Genomic DNA, 19,555 nt, shown 5'->3' with positions numbered 1-19,555 from the left:
TTGTGTTATGAAACAACAGTTTTTATCTAGGCTATTTATTATATTTTGAATTAACGTGATCTTTACTATTTGTAATGATTACGATTGATTTCTTTTTTTTTTTCTTTTTTTTTTCATATATATTTATTGGATACAGCGTTCAAACAATATTTGCAACATGATACAATATAAGTCTCCATTTTGTGAATGAACAATTTCAGAATGAACAATTCTTCAAAACAAAGTCATTTTGTGGTTCCCTCCCCATAACCCCCCCGGTAGCCAGTTAGATAAACAAATAAACCAAATCAGTAAGTTAAGAAAAAAAAAAATAAGAAAAAAGAAAAAAAAGAAAAAAAAAGAAAGGAAGTTGCCGACACCCAGGATGCTGTGCCAGGTTGCTAGGATTCATGGATCAGCAGGAATCATGAGGGCTCTGGCTCAATTTCCCATATAAAGTAGCTTATAGTGTGTGGTGGGCAGACAGTGAGGTATGACGAGGTAGGAACCTATGCAGACAGATACCAAATACGCCACTACAGTGACATTTCCCTAACAGAAAGTTGGTTTACATAATTTATTAGTGGTTTCCAATGAGAATAAAATTTATCAGTTGAGCCTCTGAGAGTAAACTTTATCTTCTCAAGTTTTAAAAAAAACAATGCATCACATAACCAGGCTTTAAACGACGGTGGTAAGGGTGACTTCCATAGAGTTAGAATTTTCCGACGAGCAATTAGAGAGGTAAAAGCAATAACATTCGTTTGAATTGTTGTCAATTTGAGTCCGTCCGGAGGTCTGCCAAAAATCGCTATATGGGGGGAAGGACAGATCCTCAACGACAAAATCTTTGAGATTGCATCAAAATATAACTGCCAAAAGTTTAACAATTTGGGGCATGACCAGAACATATGGGTCAAATCACAAGGGGTCTGAGAACATCTATTACATCCCTCATCCTGGCCACCCGGATAAATCTTGGCAAGCCTGGCCTTGCTAAAGTGAATCCTATGTACCACTTTAAATTGAATAAGACTAAACCTAGCACAGCTGGAGGAAGAATTGACTGCTCGCAAGGCTTTTTCCCAAAAGTCATCCGACAGGGAAATCTGCAGTTCATTCTCCCAGCTGGTCCTAATTTTATTGACAACAGAATCAGAAGATGGGTAAAGTAGGTTATAGAAGTAAGAAATATGGCCTTTGGATAAAGTCTCAGCCTTAATAATTAGATCTATGCCACTAGGGGGTGGGATTTGAGGGAATTGAGGGGAGTGGGTCCTAGCGAAATCCCGTAACTGGAAGTATCTTAGGAAATCAGAGCCGCTGAAATTAAAAGTTGTGCGCAATTGCTCAAAGCTAGCAAAACAATCGTTAACGTACATATCGCTGAAATATCGGAGGCCATTCCTAGCAAAAACCTTGAATCTAGGGTCAATTTTAGCAGGAAGGAATAAATGGTTATTGCAAATAGGAGTTGTCTGAGGAAGGGTGAGCCAGCTGGAGTTGCGTCTAATTTGTGCCCAGATTTTCAGAGTGCCAGTTACTATAGGATTAGATGTATAAAGTGACGGGGAAAAAGGAAGGCTACTGCAAACCAGGGCCTGGAGCGAAGAGGAGGAGCATGACTTGGCCTCGATTTGACACCAGTTGCTCTGAGCTGAGGTAAACCATAGCATAATCTTATGAGCATTTGCAGCCCAGTAATAACCAATAAGACTAGGCAGGCCAAGACCCCCAAGGGATCTGCTCCTCTGCAAAAGTGATCTACTGGCTCTGGCGTATTTGCCAGCCCAAATAAATGAGGAGATAATACCTTCTAAGGCAGTGAAAAATGACCTGGGTAAGAAAATAGGCAGACATTGGAAAATATATAGGTATCTAGGAAGTATATTCATCTTAACAGTCTGTACTCTTCCGGCCAGGGATAGCGGTAGACGGTTCCACCTCTGCAGATCGGACTTGACTGTTGTCGTTAAGGCAGTAAAGTTCTGCTCTCGTAATGTTCGAACGGATCTTGTGATTGTAATACCTAAATATTTGAATCCTGAATTAGATATTCTAAAGGGGACTGAAGACGGGGGTAGCTCCACAGCTAATTGGTTAATAGCATAGCACTCGCTTTTCGAGATGTTTAATTTATAACCGGAGAACTCACTGAAGGACTTCAGAACTGAGAGAACAGGTGGGATGCTGGACTGAGGGTCGCGGATGTACAAAAGGAGATCGTCGGCATATAACGACACCTTGTGGTCTGTGCCCCATCTCTGAATCCCCTTGATTCCCTCCTCTGCCTTCAAAGCAATCGAAAGTGGCTCAATAGCAGCCGCAAATAAGAGTGGGGAAAGCGGACATCCCTGTCGAGTCCCGCGGAAGAGAGGGAAGTACCCCGAGCGCTGGGTGTTAGTACAGACTGATGCGCAGGGGGAGGAGTAGAGTAACCTAATCCAAGAGATGAAACCTGCCCCAAAACCAAACTATTGAAGGGAGGAGAACAGGTAGGCCCACTCCACCCTATCAAAAGCCTTCTCAGCGTCGAGGGATATAACAACCTCCGGTTCTAAAGGAGAATGCGGTGTGTGAATGATGCTGAGAAGTCTTCTGACATTAGCAAACGAGTGCCTCCCCTTTATAAATCCCGTCTGGTCTTCTGATATAACTGAGGGCATGACCGACTCCATTCTGCGGGCCAGAGCCTTTGCAAGTATTTTAACGTCTACGGATAAGAGCGAGATCGGGCGGTACGATGTACAATTCAGGCGGTCTTTGCCTGTTTTATGGATCAAAGAAATCGCAGCCTGTGTGAGGGTGGGCGGCAGGGAGCCCAGGCGGTATGAGTGATTGAACATTTCTAATAATAATGGGGCCAGTTGGTCTGAGAATTTCTTATAGAATTCAACTGGGTACCCATCGGGTCCCGGGGATTTACCGTTGTTCATTAACTGTATTGCTTCTTTGATTTCTGAAAGCTGCAAAGGAGTGTTTAACATCTCACGGTTGCAATCAGATATTTTGGGCATGGCCAATTTTTCAAAAAACTGAGACAACTGTGCTTCATCATAGGAGCATTCTGACTTGTATAACTGGGAGTAGAACTTCCTAAAAATACCATTGATCATTTCTGGGTCAGATGTAAGGGAGCCTGTTTCGTCTTTTATCTGTGTAATTTGATTTGAGGCCATCTTGGCCTTCAGATGGTGGGCCAAGAGGCGACTGGCTTTATCCCCATGCTCGTACATATATCCCCGTGCACGAAGGAGATTTTGTTCAGCGTTCTTTGTCAAGAGGAGGTCAAGCTCAGTATGAAGTACCATCCTTTTTTTATGCAAGTCAGGTGATTCGCTGGTAGAAAGTGAAATGTCCAAGTCCGCGATAGCTTTTTCTAGTTCTACTTGTCGACCCTTACAAGCTCTATTTGCATAAGATGTAAATTATATAATTTTGCCTCTAACAAAAGCCTTAAGGGTTTCCCAGAGAAGGGAAGGTGAAGTCTCATCGTTCTGATTGGTGTCTAGGAAAAGTTTAATAGTCTCTGATAGATACTTGCAAAAGTCCACCTCAGTTAACAAAAGAGGATCTAGGCGCCAAAATTTGAATCCCTTTGGCTTGTGGTCAAAATGAAGGTCCAGAATAACAGTTGAGTGGTCTGATACCGTTATCGGTGAATACTGGGTGGAGGAAATTGATGGGATAAATGCCCTGTCTACTATTAGGTAATCTATACGCGAGTATGTACGGTGCACATGTGAGAAGAAAGAGTATTGTCTAGTAGAGGGGTATGAGAGCCTCCAGGGGTCAACATAGCCATACCGGTCCATGAAGGCGGAAAGAGTTGCTGCCATTTTCGAGAGCGGGACAGGTTTCGGATTAGATCTGTCTAGTACCGGATCCATGACGCAGTTCATATCCCCTCCCAGCACCAGTAAGTGAGAATTCAAGTTTGGAATACAAGACAGAAATGATTTCATGAAAGAATCATCGTCCCAATTAGGGGCATAAACAGATGCTAAGATAATTGGTTTTTGGTAAAGCGTGCCCGAGACAATAACATAACGGCCATTCGAGTCTGTAATTATAGTATCGGGTACAAAGTCAATCCTAGATCTTAACAATATTGCTGTACCCCTCGTTTTCAAATTAAATTTAGAGTGAAAGATCTGTCCGATCCAGGGCCTATTTAATTTCCGATGATCAGAATCACACAAGTGTGTCTCCTGCAAAAGCATTATATCGGCGTTCAAGTCTTTAAAATGCGTCATGATCTTAGTACGTTTCACCGGAGCATTTAACCCACCAGTGTTAAGTGAAACAATCCTCACTGCCTGCCCACCATTTGCCACCTTTTTAGTCACTTCAGCCATGGCGCAGAGAACAATTGCAACGTATCAGAGACATCCTACGGTGTGAGCAGCAAATAGAGAGAAAAAGAATTAGCTGTGCAAAAACAACATACTTTACTGTAAAACAAATAATTGAAACAGTCCTCACAAATAATAAAAATATAAACAAAAGTTTCCCAAAATAAAAAACACTGGCTCTCCCACATTGTTCCATTCCTCCCACCCAGATCAATGTCCAGGAAAAATCTAGGTACCCCCCCTTGACCCACCCCAACTCTTCTCCCCGCCCACATCATCCCTTTCATACTTACTCTACTCATCCGCACTTCCCTTTCCATATCGAATCTCCTTTTCTTTTTATCTCGAAACCCACATCTCTAATTAAAACCCCAATAACCAAAATAAAATGTCAACCATTGTATACACTATACTATATCAGAGTATGCTCTAGGAATATCCCGTAGCTTTGCGGACATATATATACAATACAATTATAAGACTAAGAAGTCAGACAATTTTAATTGAACTCGTCCAAAAGTGAATATAAAAATTCACTGCAGCATATGGTGCAGGTAGCTAAACTATGGTACCTGTAATATGATATGATAATATAACATATCACCACCTTCGAGATTGTAAACATTAGCCCACAGCTTAAATGACAAACAAAGAAAAACAAAAACAAAACATCGACCCAGCAGCATTAAAGGAAAAGAAAAAACAAATACGGCAGACTTAACAAAATAAAATGTCTGAGTGCACTACAGACTCAATTTACAGTCTCTGGCCCAGCATCTGAAGAGGGCCTATAATATATGTCAATCACCACGATCAGGATTGTAAACATTAGTTCGCAGCTATATAAAAATAATAATATAATACTAATAAAATAAATAAAAATGAAAAACACCGCAGCGAAACAAAAACATCAACTCAACACCATTAATAATAAAATAAAAAAATTTAATAAAAAAAAAGGCATACTTAATAACAACATAAAGTGTCCGAGTGTTTACTGTGTCTCTGGTCCAGCGTGACGTCTTCATTGTTTACCCTTCCAAGTTATGGAGTCATCCACTGTGACGCATAGACCTTTAGCCTGCTAAATATCAGCCATTTAACTCAAAAACCAGCTGGGGGCTCACCTGCTGTACATTGTCTCAGTTCAACCCAGACTCAGGGTCCATAACTCGCAGTAAAGCGGAGTAACATTAGATCTGTCCCAGGAAAAGGCTAGTCAACACAGCTAGTGCAGCCAGCCCCGCTGGAATCCGTTAACTCAATCGGCATCCGTGTCTGGTCTCTGCTGGTAGTTAGACACAAAAGTCGCTGCCTCCTCGGGCGAAGCTAGCCTCTTCTTAGCTCCGTTGGGTAACGTAATCTGCAAGCGGGCCGGGAATAGGAGAGATGGTTTGAGGCCCCGGTTGTATAGCGTTGACATGACGTCACGGTACTTAGCACGTTGCTCGAGGACCTCCGGTGTGTAATCTTCATAAATGTGTACCGGCGACCCTCGGTATTGTAGATCGCCTCGTCTCTTGCGGGCCTCACGTACAATCATCTCCTTTATCTGGTACCGATGGAGTCGAATAATTACCGGCCGCGGCCGCGACCCCGGTTGTGGCTTAGCAGTAAGCGCACGGTGCGCTCGGTCCAGTTCAGGCGGTGATGAAAGGGTCTGTTGGCCGAGCAATTCGACAAGGAGTTCTGCAAAAAAGGTTGTAGGCCGCGGACCTTCGATAGATTCAGGGAGCCCGATTATCCTGATGTTGTTTCTGCGGCTGCGGCTTTCGAGATCTGATGTCTTCGCCATTAGTCTAGCGTTACTCTCGGCTAATGCCGCACACCTGTCCTCCAGAGCATGAATTCTTTGGTCCTGCAGTTCAGCTCCGGACTCCAAAGAGTCAATCCGTTGACCGTGCTCCGTCACCACAGCCTGTGTGCAGTCCAATTTCGCCTCTAAAGCCGCAAAAGTGGTTTTGAAATCGGCGGAGATACTAGCTCTATGGTCTTCCAGTAAGCTAGCGATGCTAGCAACTCAGGTGTTGTTGCATGCGGCTGAGGCTTCACCTTCGGTGCTCTTTTTAACATTCTTCCCTGATTTTGACATCCTGCCAGCTTATATAAACTTAATGAAGCACACTATGTTGTTTCAGACTATTGGGGTTAATGAAAAAGTAAACTTTCGAAATAACTTTGTGGGAAGACGAGACCACCCTACCGTTCACATGTTCACCTAACCGGAAGTTCGATTACGATTGATTTCTGCTTGATACAATGCTGAAAGATTGCTGTGTGGCGTTCTGCACTTACAAAAAGTAAAAAAATCCCTAATCTGAAGTTGTATTCTGCTGAATAAAGGGATCGTTCGTCAGTATGCCTGTGCATAGGCTATACGTCCATTACAATTAAACATTTGCGCTGTGTGCTGTCTACATGATGCTGGAACTATTGTAAATAAAAAATAAGAGATCATTTCATTCATTGCAATGGCAAACGATTGTTTAAGAAAACCGACAATAAAGTCATACTTGTCACCTTAAAGGAAGGGCTGGGCTCATGTTTGTGCTTCAATCTTATTGGCTACAAGCTGATATAGTCACATTATATGTACTACTGACACTTGAACGACATTTTCTCGTCAAAATGCATGCTGCTCCCCCACATATTAGACGACATAAGGCCATAGGCTATTGGGTCGGATTGTGGGATTGTCCGTACAGAATCTGTGACTGGACAAACGACCCAACGGAGTGACGGGTGTCAATTTCTCGTCAAAATGCATGTTGATCCCCCAAATACTACACCCATGCCTATCATCCAGTCTATCGATGAAGACGTTTATTCAATGTTCCTGAATTTAAAGTAGCCTATGTATTATACCAACATTTGATGGTTTTAAATGATCATAAAACTTTTCTTGTCCAATATGAAATGGATATTTTTCTGAATATGCCGTACAATGCAAAGGGTGAGATTATTTAATTAAATCCTCCATATGAAGGTTTATGTGCTCAAATTGTTTTTATTGATTAAGCAAGTTCAAAACAAGACATGGTTTTTAGTAGGCTAATGATTATTGACATCTATTCACCCGTCTTCCATGCCGCTTATACCATATGGGACGCGGGAGTGCTGGATGATTACTGACGAGGATATCGGAGTAAATAGGTTAGGGGAACGTTCTGGTCAGGGGAACTTAAACCAACAGGGAACGTTCTATTTACATGAAGAAATCTTTCCTGGCCAACCAACAGAGACGTTAGGATGTCTGTTCTGGGAACGCTCTAACCAGCAATTGTTATGTGAGTGGCGGCTGGTGCTAAACATATTTTTGGGGGCACCAACAAACCAATTAGTAATGCAGAACTGAATGTATATAGCCTACTATTTTTTAAAATAACAATTTAACATAGGCTATATAATAAAGTACTATTACCGTTTAGCTAAAAAATGGAAAATTCAGCATTTAAAGCATGCCAGAGCGATATAAGGCCCAAAAAATCATCTCTGTATTTTTGGGCTAAATGGCAGGGCACAGTTAACGCGTTGCTAGTTGTAACACAAATGGTTTAAAACTTTCCACACATGCCAGGATGACAAAACGTAGTGTATTTACTAGTTGCCATATCAACACTATTAGAGAAAAAAGCACAGACTAATATTAGACTTTTGATATCCTAGAATATCCTCACTTAGCCTACTTAAAGGTTTGAATTTCTACATATGGCACATTTATGTTCACCAACAACAACAACAAATATTCAACAATAAATATTTGAGCAAAATGTATATTTTAGTCAGAACTGAATTATTGCGCTCTGTCTGGCTGGCACACATGCTCGCGGCGGCGCTCGCTCACAGAAGTTTGTGCTTGAGAAGGCTCGTCCACTCCTGACAGCAAAATGGAAATATTTGCATGACTTTCTAACATTTACAGATGGAGAATATGTCTGTGAAATGTACGTTATGCACTGGGGAAATTATTATTATGTCACTTCATCTTAAAGATTATTAATAGAGTTATGTTTGTTCCCACCATCGCTGCACAAGTTAAGGTTACGTATGATGACGAAAGCACATTAGTGCTAGCCCTCCCGGCATCCATAGAGAATGCATTGCAGTGCCTGCAATTCGGAAAAACAATGTTTTGTCTGTGAGAACCTATGGTGAGAACACTCTGGGCTGCGTTTCCAGATAGCAATAGATCTGGCCACTTATGAGCATTTTCTACGAGTGACTTTACGAACGTTCGTGTTCATTTCACGTGCGTTTCACAAAAACGCTGTTAGCACGATCGCTCGCAGTTGTGCTTTAATAAGAGCTCTTAAGAGTCGCTGTCCGTTTGCCGAGAGCTGAAACGTCACCTGGAGAATGGCTCGTAATTGTAGCACACACTTGTATTTTGAAATGTTTAGCGTAATTGTTTTCATCTGATGTGCATTTTCTACGGGGCCAATAATCTATAAAAGCACAAACCTATATGTGTGGAGACACCATCAAATTGGCTACAATCAAAACCTTCTATTATAATCACATTGTACTTGAACAAAATTAAAGGTGTAATTTGCCTCATGATTACTCCAGAGCATTCGTAGATCTACGATTATTTTCAAATGCTACTTAAGTTACAATGCTTTAGGGAAACAGACCGTAATATTAAGATCAGTCGTACGATCGTTTTTACGATCTACTTTTACTACGACGCTTTTAGGAAACGCAGCCCTGGGCGATTCACGGCCAGAGTGAAATCGCCCAAGAAGGGGCGGTACGCCACGGATGTGACTTGACGCTGATTGGACTATATATCCAGAGGCAGAACAGTCTAGAATAGTAGCTTGCGTAACTATGTGTTGAATGTGATTGAAAAATCCGTCCGCTTCGCACTTTGGTGGTGCGTGTAATGTTTACTTGTTTGCGCACTGGCTAAACTAGCTTATATAAAGTAACTGGAACTCACATCGGACATTCTGAACTGGATGTTTATTTCGCCGTCTTGACTCCTGCACAATCTCGCGAGAGTACGGGGATCTTGTGTCGACTACGTACAACTATGGTTTTCCTTTTGGGGACATATGTTACAGTGCGTTGCCCTATTGCCCTGATTAATATTATATTATATATTAATATTGTCCCTTTTTAAAGTCGGCATTAAATATAAAAATTCAACCTGTTTATTTTCAAAATGTATGTTATCTTATTGTGAACAATTTCATTTTTTAATCTGATTGTAATTTTAATATAATTTGATTCAATTAATTATTCTGCTTAAAACCCGCCCACCCCTTTCTTGAACAATTTTTGGGGGGAAAAACGTGAAGATGATTTATTTAAATTTTTTTATGCAATACCTTTACTGAACAGTATGAACTTGACAAACAAAATTGGCCTGGTACAAAATATGAAATGTCTTAATCAGACAACAGACAAACATCTTAACATAAGAAATAAACCAGATAAATAAAGAAATTAATAAATTAAATACAATAAAAATACAAATATTCAGGTAAATAATGTCAAGTCAAGTCAAGTTAAGTTTATTTGTATTGCGCTTTTCCCAATACAGATTGTATCAAAGCAGCTTCACAGTATTAAATTAAAATAAAATATCCCCAACTGAGCAAGCCAAAGGCAACAGTGGCAAGGAACCGAAAAACTCCATCAAGTGACCTAATGGTGTCCTAAAACTCCATCAGGTGACCTAATGGAGAAAAAAAAACCTTGGGAGAACCCAGGCTCAGTCGGGGGCCAGTTCTCCTCTGGCATTTATGAGCTAGAGGCGGGATTGTAGTTTGAACTGTAAGATTATATGAATGCCTGGCTGAAGAGGGGGTGGGGGTGGTAGTGGCGCAATGGATAAGACACATGCCTTTGGTGTGAGAGACCCGGGTTCGAATCCACTGTGAGACACCAATGTGTCCCTGAGCAAGACACTTAACCCCTAGTTGCTCCAGAGGCGTGCGACCTCTGACATATATAGCAATTGTAAGTCGCTTTGGATAAAAAGCGTCAGCTAAATGAATAAATGTAAATGTAAAAATGAAGAGATGCGACTTTAATCTAGTTTTAAACTGGGAGAGCGAGTCTGAGCAACGAACAGTATCAGGAAGACTATTCCAGAGTTTTGGAGCCAAATGTGAAAATGCTCTCCCTCCTTTGGTGGTTCTGGATATCCTAGGTATGACCAAAAGCCTTGAATTTAGTGATCTTAAAGAGCGCGATGGATTATAGCAGGGGTTTTCAACCGGTGGTCCGCGGCCCCCTGGTGGTCCGCGGCGGCATTGCATGTGGTCCGTGACATGCATTCCAGCCTACGTAATTTCACTATTAAAATCACGTTTTTTCCATAAAAAAAAAAGTTTGTCTTAAAAAAAAGGCAAGTCAGTCAGTAATAAATACATTGGCATTCAGTAAAGTGTCGAACCCATAAAAAGTAGAACCATTGTCCGCTTTACATAAAACAAATCACAACATGACCTTGTGTGACTGAGTGAGTGAGTAGCGTTCACACCAAACGCGAATAGAGCGTCTGGCACAAGTGATTTTCATGTCAAGTCAATGTAAAGACGCGTTTACGCGCATCTGGAGGTCCTGCAGCGCGAATGAGGTGTTTAGCGCGTGAGGAAAATTGAGCATCTGGTGCGATACGCGCGAGTGATTTGAGGGTGAGAGAGAGAATTATGATTAGTCGAGAGGATGTATCGCGTTTAGGCTAAAAATAGGTTTGGCGCTTATCACGATTTGGAAAGAAACTGCATCTTGCAGTACATTTTAAACAAGGAAATATAGCGATTTGGCATGAAATGTTGATGGAGCCGTGAATAGGTTCAGTACACAGCAAAATTACATGACAAACTCTTTTTTTTTTTTATGCCATTTCCTCAATTCGACGTCTGACTGTGCTATCTGACAAAGGAATCCACACACAGACACACACAATAGTGGGCCGCCAATTACTTGTTAGTCAGAATGGTGGTCCCTGGCACAGAACCAGTTGAAAACCCCTGGATTATAGGGCGATAGAAGATCCGTTAATGTATAAGCAAATAAAATACTATGGGCTTCTCAGCAAGTTTAAGATCCTCTATCAGAGTACATTCTTTTTCTTCATTAGCTTTAACAATAAGAAGTAATGACACAAATCCTTGTGAAAAACATAAAAGTTTGGAAGCGTTTTCAGGAATCTATTCTTCTGTAAAAATAATTTCCCAAGAATAATAAATGTGTTAATTGCCAAGTCATGTGTTTAATCTTTCATAAATATATACAAAATATTACAATTGGTAGATCTTTAAATGTAGGAAATAACCAGTAATGCATATCCTCCCAGAAGGCACAGTCAAATTTACAATCATAAAAAATATGTTCTGTTGTTTCAATGGATTGAGATATTTATTTACCGTTTTTTTTTTTTTTTTTTTTGCTTTGGTGCAATTTACACAAACAATTTGTACATTTTCAAAACTCTTATACTAATATCACAATAGATCATCAAAAGTGCTCTTTTCAAACATTTTCAACATGTTTTCAATTGTGTACAATAAACAAAATCACAAGTATAATTTTCACTACACAAAATAAGTGTTTCATCTATATTACAGTTTTTCTCGATTGCTTAAACACTATAACCAGGCTCTTGAACTAAAATTTCAAAACCATAACTCCATTTATCAAAAAGCACACCCATTTCCCTAAACTATAAACACTATTCCCTGTTTTGACACATGAGTCAGATTTGTTGAACTGTCACTGCAAAACTCCACACATAAATCCCTTCATTTCTCATTGCCTACACCATGTTGTCATGTATAAAGCACTAGCATTCAATATTGTTCACTCAGGTCAGCACAGCTTCAGCTCAGTTAGCACACAATTACCCAGGTGGAAACACTAAGAGTCAAAATTTAACACACATCAATCAGATCCTTCAATAGACAGATAAAAATAGACCACAAGCAACATAACTTACCAGTTTTGGAAATGTTGTTTTGAATGTATTGCACCAGTGTGTTAGACTATGTTGTAGTGTGTGTGATTTTGAGGGCTTGTGTGTGTGTCTGAGGGCAACGTTTGGTTTTTCAGCAAGAGTGAATGGTTTTGAGTCTAGAGCTTCATTTTGAACTGAAAATAAGATGTTTGGGGAACTGGGTGAGACGTTATGGATTTGTGTTTATAGTTTTTTCTGAATACGAGGCATAGTTTCAAGAAATGTGTTTAAGCAATCGAGAAAAACTGTAATGTTTCATTCATAGTAACTGCCTTTCATAAAGCTCAAACTTTTGATTTTATATCTCCTTTCGTTCAGTTTAATAGATTTGTCTATTAATTAATCCAACTGATCTTAATGGTTAATCAATTAATCATTTGGTATAGATTTCTTTAAATATTGATTCAGTAAAACTTGTTTGCAATTTTCAATATGGATAACCAAATGTAGTGAACACATAAGCGATTTTTCTTAGATTATAACCGCGTGTGTGTGTGTGTGTGTGTGTGTGTGTGTGTGTGTGTGTGCCCATACGTTATGGGTCCTTGTGGGGACAATTTTGTGACACTTTGGTCCCCAGGAAACATATAGTGAGAACATTTACTGTATTGCCTGCAAACTCTGCACAAAACCTCATGGCTGTGTCATATTCATCACTAAACAGATATAGGCTACTATTGCAAACATTATCGATTTTATGTTACGTAAGTTACCCAAGTGTATTTTCTAATGTGGCATCTGTTGCCATGTATTAAAGTAAGTATTTCAGCAACAAGGCTGATTTGAAACATGTATCTCGCATGGGTTGCTATTAAATGAACTGATTGTTAAAATTACTATTGTGTTTCAGTGATTAAAGCAAAATTCTCATTATGTTACAATAATCTTGTGTTTGAAACAATGATTTTGTGGAGTGAAAATATGTAGAACTGAATGAAAGCATTAGATCACATTTTGAAAGAATGACTGGCTGTGTATTCAGTTTGGATTTAAGGGTTTTGAAAATGTACACCTTCTAAAAATAGTGAAGCGAATAAAAAAACTAAACAAAATGTTCTTATAACATATACAGGGAAAAAATGGGGTCAAAATATAGGTTAAAATATAGGTTGGGTTAGGTGGCTTTATTGTGAATTTTAGATTTTTTTTTTTTTTTTTGGCTACTTATATTTATATAATTAAGTATAGGCTACTTTAAAATGTTAATATATTTTTCAATTTTAAGAATTTATTTAAAAAAAAAACAATTTTCCTTCATTTCATTCACCATCGTTTTGAGGCTTTTTTACCGTTTACCGGTACCGTTTTAAAAGTATCGATTTGGCACCAGTATCGGAAAAAACCCAAACGATACCCAGCCTTCAGAATAATGGTGAGCCAGAGTCTATTCATCATGTGTTTATCCCTCTGAACTATCATGATATTAATCTCAGTGCCTCATTGTCATGTCCAGGTCATGCTGATCATCTGATTGTCTTCACCAACACAAAGACACCAGTGCTGAGCTGTTTCCAGTGGCAGTTTATCTGCAGTAATGTCAGAGGAACGAGGAAAGCACTCTCTCTCTAAGATGAGTCTCTCAGAGAAACTGAGGTAAGACTGAGACTGTTTTCACAGGATCATTTTAAACACTACTGGAGTTTCAGGATTGTCCTTTACAGAACAAAGTCTGATCAACAAGGATTGTTTGCTCTCACCATTGCCATGGCAAATGCTGTGCAAAACAATTTAGAACTTCCTATAAATGTTTTTAGATTGTCGCAGGTTAAAATGGCTTGAAACTGGTTTCATTTTCAATTTACAGGAACATTTAGCACAGTTAAATATGTTTAATGTACCATACATGTAAAGTCCTGTACAAACCCAGATTAAAGTGTTCTGCATTACTGTTTAAAGGTGCACATTTAATGGATAGTAAATGTAAATAATGGGGAAATTTCAGTTAGAACAAGTCAAATATACTGTCAAACAGGGCTTTATAGACAATGTCACAGTTACAGTTTTTCTCGATTGTTTACACACATTTTCTGGTACTTGAGACACAATGACCACAACATGTAACTCATTCACCAACCACCTGAACCAATTCTGCTAAACTACAAGCACAATTCCTGCTTTACACTCAGATTGCAGTTCTAAAACACACTTTTTTCAAAACACTACACACAATTCTCTGCTTTTGGCACAATTTTCATGCAGAAAATCTCTTGTTTTCACAAGGAACACACTGCCATTCAAATATGCACACTGACTCATCACATGGGCAAACACCCGTCACACAGTTTTACAATTAGCAATCAGAGCTTTAGCATAAAAGGGCAACAGGTCAGCTCTTCAATGGTGCAATGGATGCCAACATTGGATTTTTTATTTTTTTACTGTAACTGTATACAGTAAATTCTTCTGTTGTTTTGTATGTAGACCACTGTATGTACAACTTTGTGTTGGTTGGGATGTACAAATTGTGGGAATGTACAAATGTACATTGTTTTTGTGGGAAAAATAAAATATATTTGTTACCATGTATTTGTGTTTTCTGAGTATAAAAACAATATTCTCAAATATTTTACATCACACTTATGTATGTACTGTCTGTAGTAAGTGTAACACTGAACAAAAAAAGGCCTAAGTCATTATGATAAATGGAGAAGAAGTGTTTTCCATTCATCATAGTGTTTTACATTGAGCACATCAGTGTTCAACTGGTTCTTATAAATGTCTATTCATTTGATGGTTTGTGTGTGTCATTTGAAAACAAAATACCATTTTGAGAAGAAATAACATTGTTTTGAATGTAAAGTTTCATTTTGCAGGAGAATTGAGGGGTTTTGCCCATTGTGTGTGTTTTTTTGGATTTGTGTGTAGAGTTCTGAGAATATGAGGCATGCTTTCAGAAAATGTGTGTAAACAATCGAGAAAAACTGTAATAACTAACTTGCGTTCAGAACTTCTACCATGACTGTAGATGTTTTGGGACTGTGAACAAATCATACTAAAAATGAACATTGAAACACAGAAAGCTAGAAACAGTGGCGTGCACAGTCCTCCGCTGGGGCAAATCTAAATCTGGGTATTTTTAAAGGTGCACTATGTAACTTTTTGTGTTCAAAATTAACTAAACATAAATAATGAGTAGATACACCATCAATCCTTCTTCTAGAATGTGTTTTTGTCTTACCCTGATTCACTATGATAAGCCTTTTATAAGCGTTTATATTTTAGACAGGATGGTTTTCACAGGGAAATTGCGTACATGTGTCACTCGTCCATGCGTGTCTCATCATATCTGTAAATAGAGAAATGTTAAGAAAAGTCTGAGCCGCTTAGTTCGCTCATGCTCATGTCATTACAACTGAGCGGCTCATCTTTCACTGTGGGTGTTGTGGAGGAGGATCGCATTAACGTTTCCTAGGCATTTGGGATTGGTTTCCAGTTTAGTGGACACGGACACTTCGCTAATGTCGGTCCGAGCAGCCGGCATCTCGATGGAGATATCAAGTCTGGGGTCTCAGAGGTTGTCCCACTGTCAGTTGCACTCCCCGTTACGGCAAAAGTCATTTATCAGTCAGATATAAATCATATATGTGCCAATGCGACTGTCATGTAGGATTTTCTGAGGCATTAGGCAACATCTCTGCGGTTTAATGACGAGAGAAACCCTGATGCGCTTCTGCAAAGGGACGGATGGCCCGACGAAACGTGGACAAACGTTGACAACATATCAAAGGTTGGCTTGCTCATTCTAAAATTTCGGACCCACTGCTCTTAAAGCCCGCCAAAATATGCTCCCACCAGTCCTGAGATCTCTCTCGCACACAATAACTGAAGCATATGCGCAATGATGATGGCCCTTTTCGTCCTCCTCCGCCTCAAAGTCATGGTAATGTTTGGCGAACTTCGCATAGGCTATATCACAAAGCTTGCATCAAGCATATTTCACGTTCGTCCATCTGTGCAAGAACCCCCTTGAAGCATGCAGGATGTTTCAAATAGTATGGCAAGTGTAATCACATGAATCGGATATGGGTCACAATTGAAAGAACGTGTAAAAATCGAATAAAGGTAACAAATCAGAATTGGGACCTGCAGTGTGAACGAGGTCTATATGAGAACTGGATGATGACATCACTGTTTTCTCCAGAGCGACTATATGTATAAATGAACTAAATTAATAACTTCTTTACAACAAAATGAACCATCACTGAACTTACTTAAGCTGGACTGTGACGCTATTTTCTTCAAGATCTGCTGTACAGCAGAAACAAACTTTGTTGCAGTATTTTATCACTTTTATCAGAAAGCTTCTTCAGACAGCGCTCCGGCTGCATTGAGTTCTCTTTCGTACTTGAACAATTAAGTGGCAACAACCTACTGTAGATTGGAGATTTCAGAAATGATACAGCGGTCGGTTCATCACCTAAAGTCCCACATAAAGCATCCAGCTTTCCCTGAAAGTGGTGCAAAAAACAAACAAACAGCATCAGTCATCAGATTCTTGTTGACTGGCATTATGTGCGGATGCCTGGACTAGCTTGTTTACAATGTTAAATATTGATTTAGGATATTGTTTGCACTATTAATGATTTTAGAAATATAGGAAGATTGAGCTGTGTTCAAGGCTGTTTTATAATGCTTAACATGGTCCAAAAACACATGGAAATGTACAGTTAGACCGGTTTTCCTAGAGAGGTGTTCAAGTTGTCTGCCTCTTGCTCTCATAGCACGTAGCTTAGCATTAAACCACGGCGAGGATTGGGACAAGGGAACAGACCTAGTCCTAACTGGAGCATGCTCGTCTAAAACATCAGCGATAGCAGAGTGGTACAAATCAAATATCTTAGATGGACAGGTGAAATCAAAAACATCAGACATAGCAGATGAAGCAGTAGATGCAGCAAACGTATTAGCATTAACAAAACTGATCTTACGATTAGAGATGGTTATATTGTCAATACATTTAGTTGGACAAAGTAATGTAAAATCTAGAGGTCGACCGATTAATCGGCAGATTTTTTTGCGTTTTTAACATAATCGGCATCGGCCAATATCCAAGTGTATCAAGCCGATTATTAGGCGGGCACATCTGTGGACAGCCGAGTGTTGTTGTTGTGGAACACGTGTTCGACGCACGCTGCGCCTAGAGTCATTTTCCAGCAGAGTGAGCAGACCTCATCCAGTGCCTAAGGAAGGAGCTAAGTTCCTTGGAGAAAACTCCTTTATATTTAATTAAAAACTTTTGATATGTTACTGCCAACTTAGAGAAAAAACATGAATAGGCGACATGACGTTCGGCTACTTTGAAATTGATAGCGTAGTTGAGATTGCATTATCACAGCAGAAGGGTTGCTATCATGTTAAAGTAAGTAAGCAAGAATTTACAGACAGTGAATCTGAGACTTTTATTTGTTCTGTTTGTGTGTCTTATATTTGAGAGGGTTGTCACTCAATGCAGAGAAATAAGTGATAAAAAAAGAGACCAACTATAGGCTAGTGAAGGACTGGCTTTGCTTTGCTAGCGTCGTCGTTGCTAGGGTTGGGTATACAGACAGACCCGGTGCTAATACGGCACTGGTGCCTTAACGACAGGACCGAATATCAACGCGGATTTCTGTGCATCATTTCGGTGCTACTGTTATGTCTGTGCTTCTCTTGGATGCTCTGAAAACGGACGTTAGAATAACAGAAACATCGCTTCGGTACACGTGACGCTAGTCAGCAGCTAACTTTAGCATTCCGTTTGCTAGTAGCTGGATTAAACACGGTTAAAATGCTGGCCAAACAGTGTAATGTGTGACTGTATTTCACTGTAGACTAGGGGTGGAACGGTACTGTCACGTTTTGGGTTTGTTCTTGTCATGTTTCTGTGTCATGTCTTGTTTCCATGTCTGTCATGTGATTCCCTGTTTGTCATGTGATCCTGCCATGTCTTGTCATTGGTTAATTGTCTGATCATTGTTCACAGGTGTCCCTTGTTTTGTCATTAGTCTGTGTATTTAAGCCCTCATGTTTGCCATGTGTCTTTGTCAAGTATTGTTTCCTGTAGTCTGCTGTTGTGCAAAGTTCATGTTCTTGCTTTGGTTTTTGTTTTCATGCCACGCCATGTTTTTGTTTCATGTTTTGTTTTAGTTATAATAAACTGCACATGGGTTCTCATCTCTCAACTTGCTTCCAGTGGATCCTTATTACAGGTACATGTATTCGTATTGAACCGTTCAGTGTATACATTTCCACGGAGAATACACGCTAAAAAAATAAATAAAACTTGTGTGCAAAGTAATGCGGAACTACTGTTAGAAACGCGGGTTCTTTAGAGGGAGAGGGAGAGGGAGAGGGAGAGGGAGAGGCACGGGCGCGATCGAACAGTGGAAACAAAAACATACTCCGTCATTTTGTTTATCAGGACATCATTCAAACTGCAAAGTGTTTAAGTTACTGTTAATTAAAATGTTAAGGAAAACAAATATATTAATCTGAAATGTAGCAAATTAATTTTCAATTCATTCAGGTACAATTACCAAAAATATCTCAAGGTCTTTTTGTCTTTTGTACAAGTGCAGATTGGTAAAGTGTTCAATAAATGTTTTTGTTGAGAAATTTTTTTGTCTATCTTAAGTAATTCTTTGTGTTACATTTGTATCTTTCAAATAGAGGTTAAAAACAAGTGCATAATCGGCCAAATATCGGGCAAAATAAATCGGCAGCATTTATCGGCCATCGGCCGACCCGGATTTCAAAAGATCGGCATCGGCCTGAAAAAAACCATATCGGTCGACCTCTAGTAAAATCAAAAGTAATAAGCTTATTATCAGAGATAGGAGTAACCAGACCACTAATGGAGATATCATTCAAACCAGATGTACAACCTAAGTCCAGTGTGTGACCATGAGTATGAGTTGTGAAATTAACATTCTTGATTAACAATCAAGGCTTTCCTGTAGCTCAAACAGTAGAGCGTTGGCGCTAGCAACGCCAAGGTCATGGGTTCGATTCCCAGGGAAAGCAAGAACTGACAAAATGTAAAATGTGTACCTTGAATGCAATGTAAGTCGCTTTGGATAAAAGCGTCTGCCAAATGCATAAATGTAAATGTAACATTCCAATTAAAGATCAAATCAGTCCAGAACAGTCTTTAATTGAGTACTATTAGAACAGGGAGTGTCGATGTGGATGTTAAAGTCACTAAGCAAGATTACCTTGGATGAAGAAGCACATGCTAGGGTCAGCAGTTCACTAAGCTCAGAGAAAAAATAGT

General features: G+C 39.6%; 1 protein-coding gene, 1 long non-coding RNA gene and 1 pseudogene across 3 annotated transcripts in view; 2 read left to right on the top strand and 1 right to left on the bottom strand.

Annotated features, from left to right (window-relative positions):
* The window catches only part of LOC309504515 (uncharacterized protein), a 228,065-nt gene that overhangs the window by 43,663 nt on the left and 164,847 nt on the right, over positions 1 to 19,555 (bottom strand). The gene's annotated exons all lie outside the window — the stretch shown is intronic.
* Positions 1 to 19,555, top strand: part of LOC309504504 (NACHT, LRR and PYD domains-containing protein 3-like) — an 82,791-nt pseudogene that overhangs the window by 1,937 nt on the left and 61,299 nt on the right. Inside the window, exon 2 of the transcript XR_014211818.1 lies at positions 13,757 to 13,896. The product of XR_014211818.1 is annotated as an NACHT, LRR and PYD domains-containing protein 3-like (transcript). The remainder of the gene's footprint in view (positions 1 to 13,756; positions 13,897 to 19,555) is intronic.
* On the top strand, positions 13,903 to 19,222 carry LOC309504528. The gene is made up of 3 exons (XR_014208105.1): positions 13,903 to 14,290; positions 15,220 to 17,291; positions 19,095 to 19,222. It is a non-coding gene; the product is annotated as an uncharacterized lncRNA (long non-coding RNA).

Source organism: Leuciscus leuciscus (genome assembly GCF_965113295.1).
Source record: "Leuciscus leuciscus genome assembly, chromosome: 8".
Lineage (NCBI taxonomy): Eukaryota > Metazoa > Chordata > Actinopteri > Cypriniformes > Leuciscidae > Leuciscus > Leuciscus leuciscus.
Note: the sequence above shows the minus strand (reverse complement) of the source record. Positions and strands in the feature narration are given on the sequence as shown.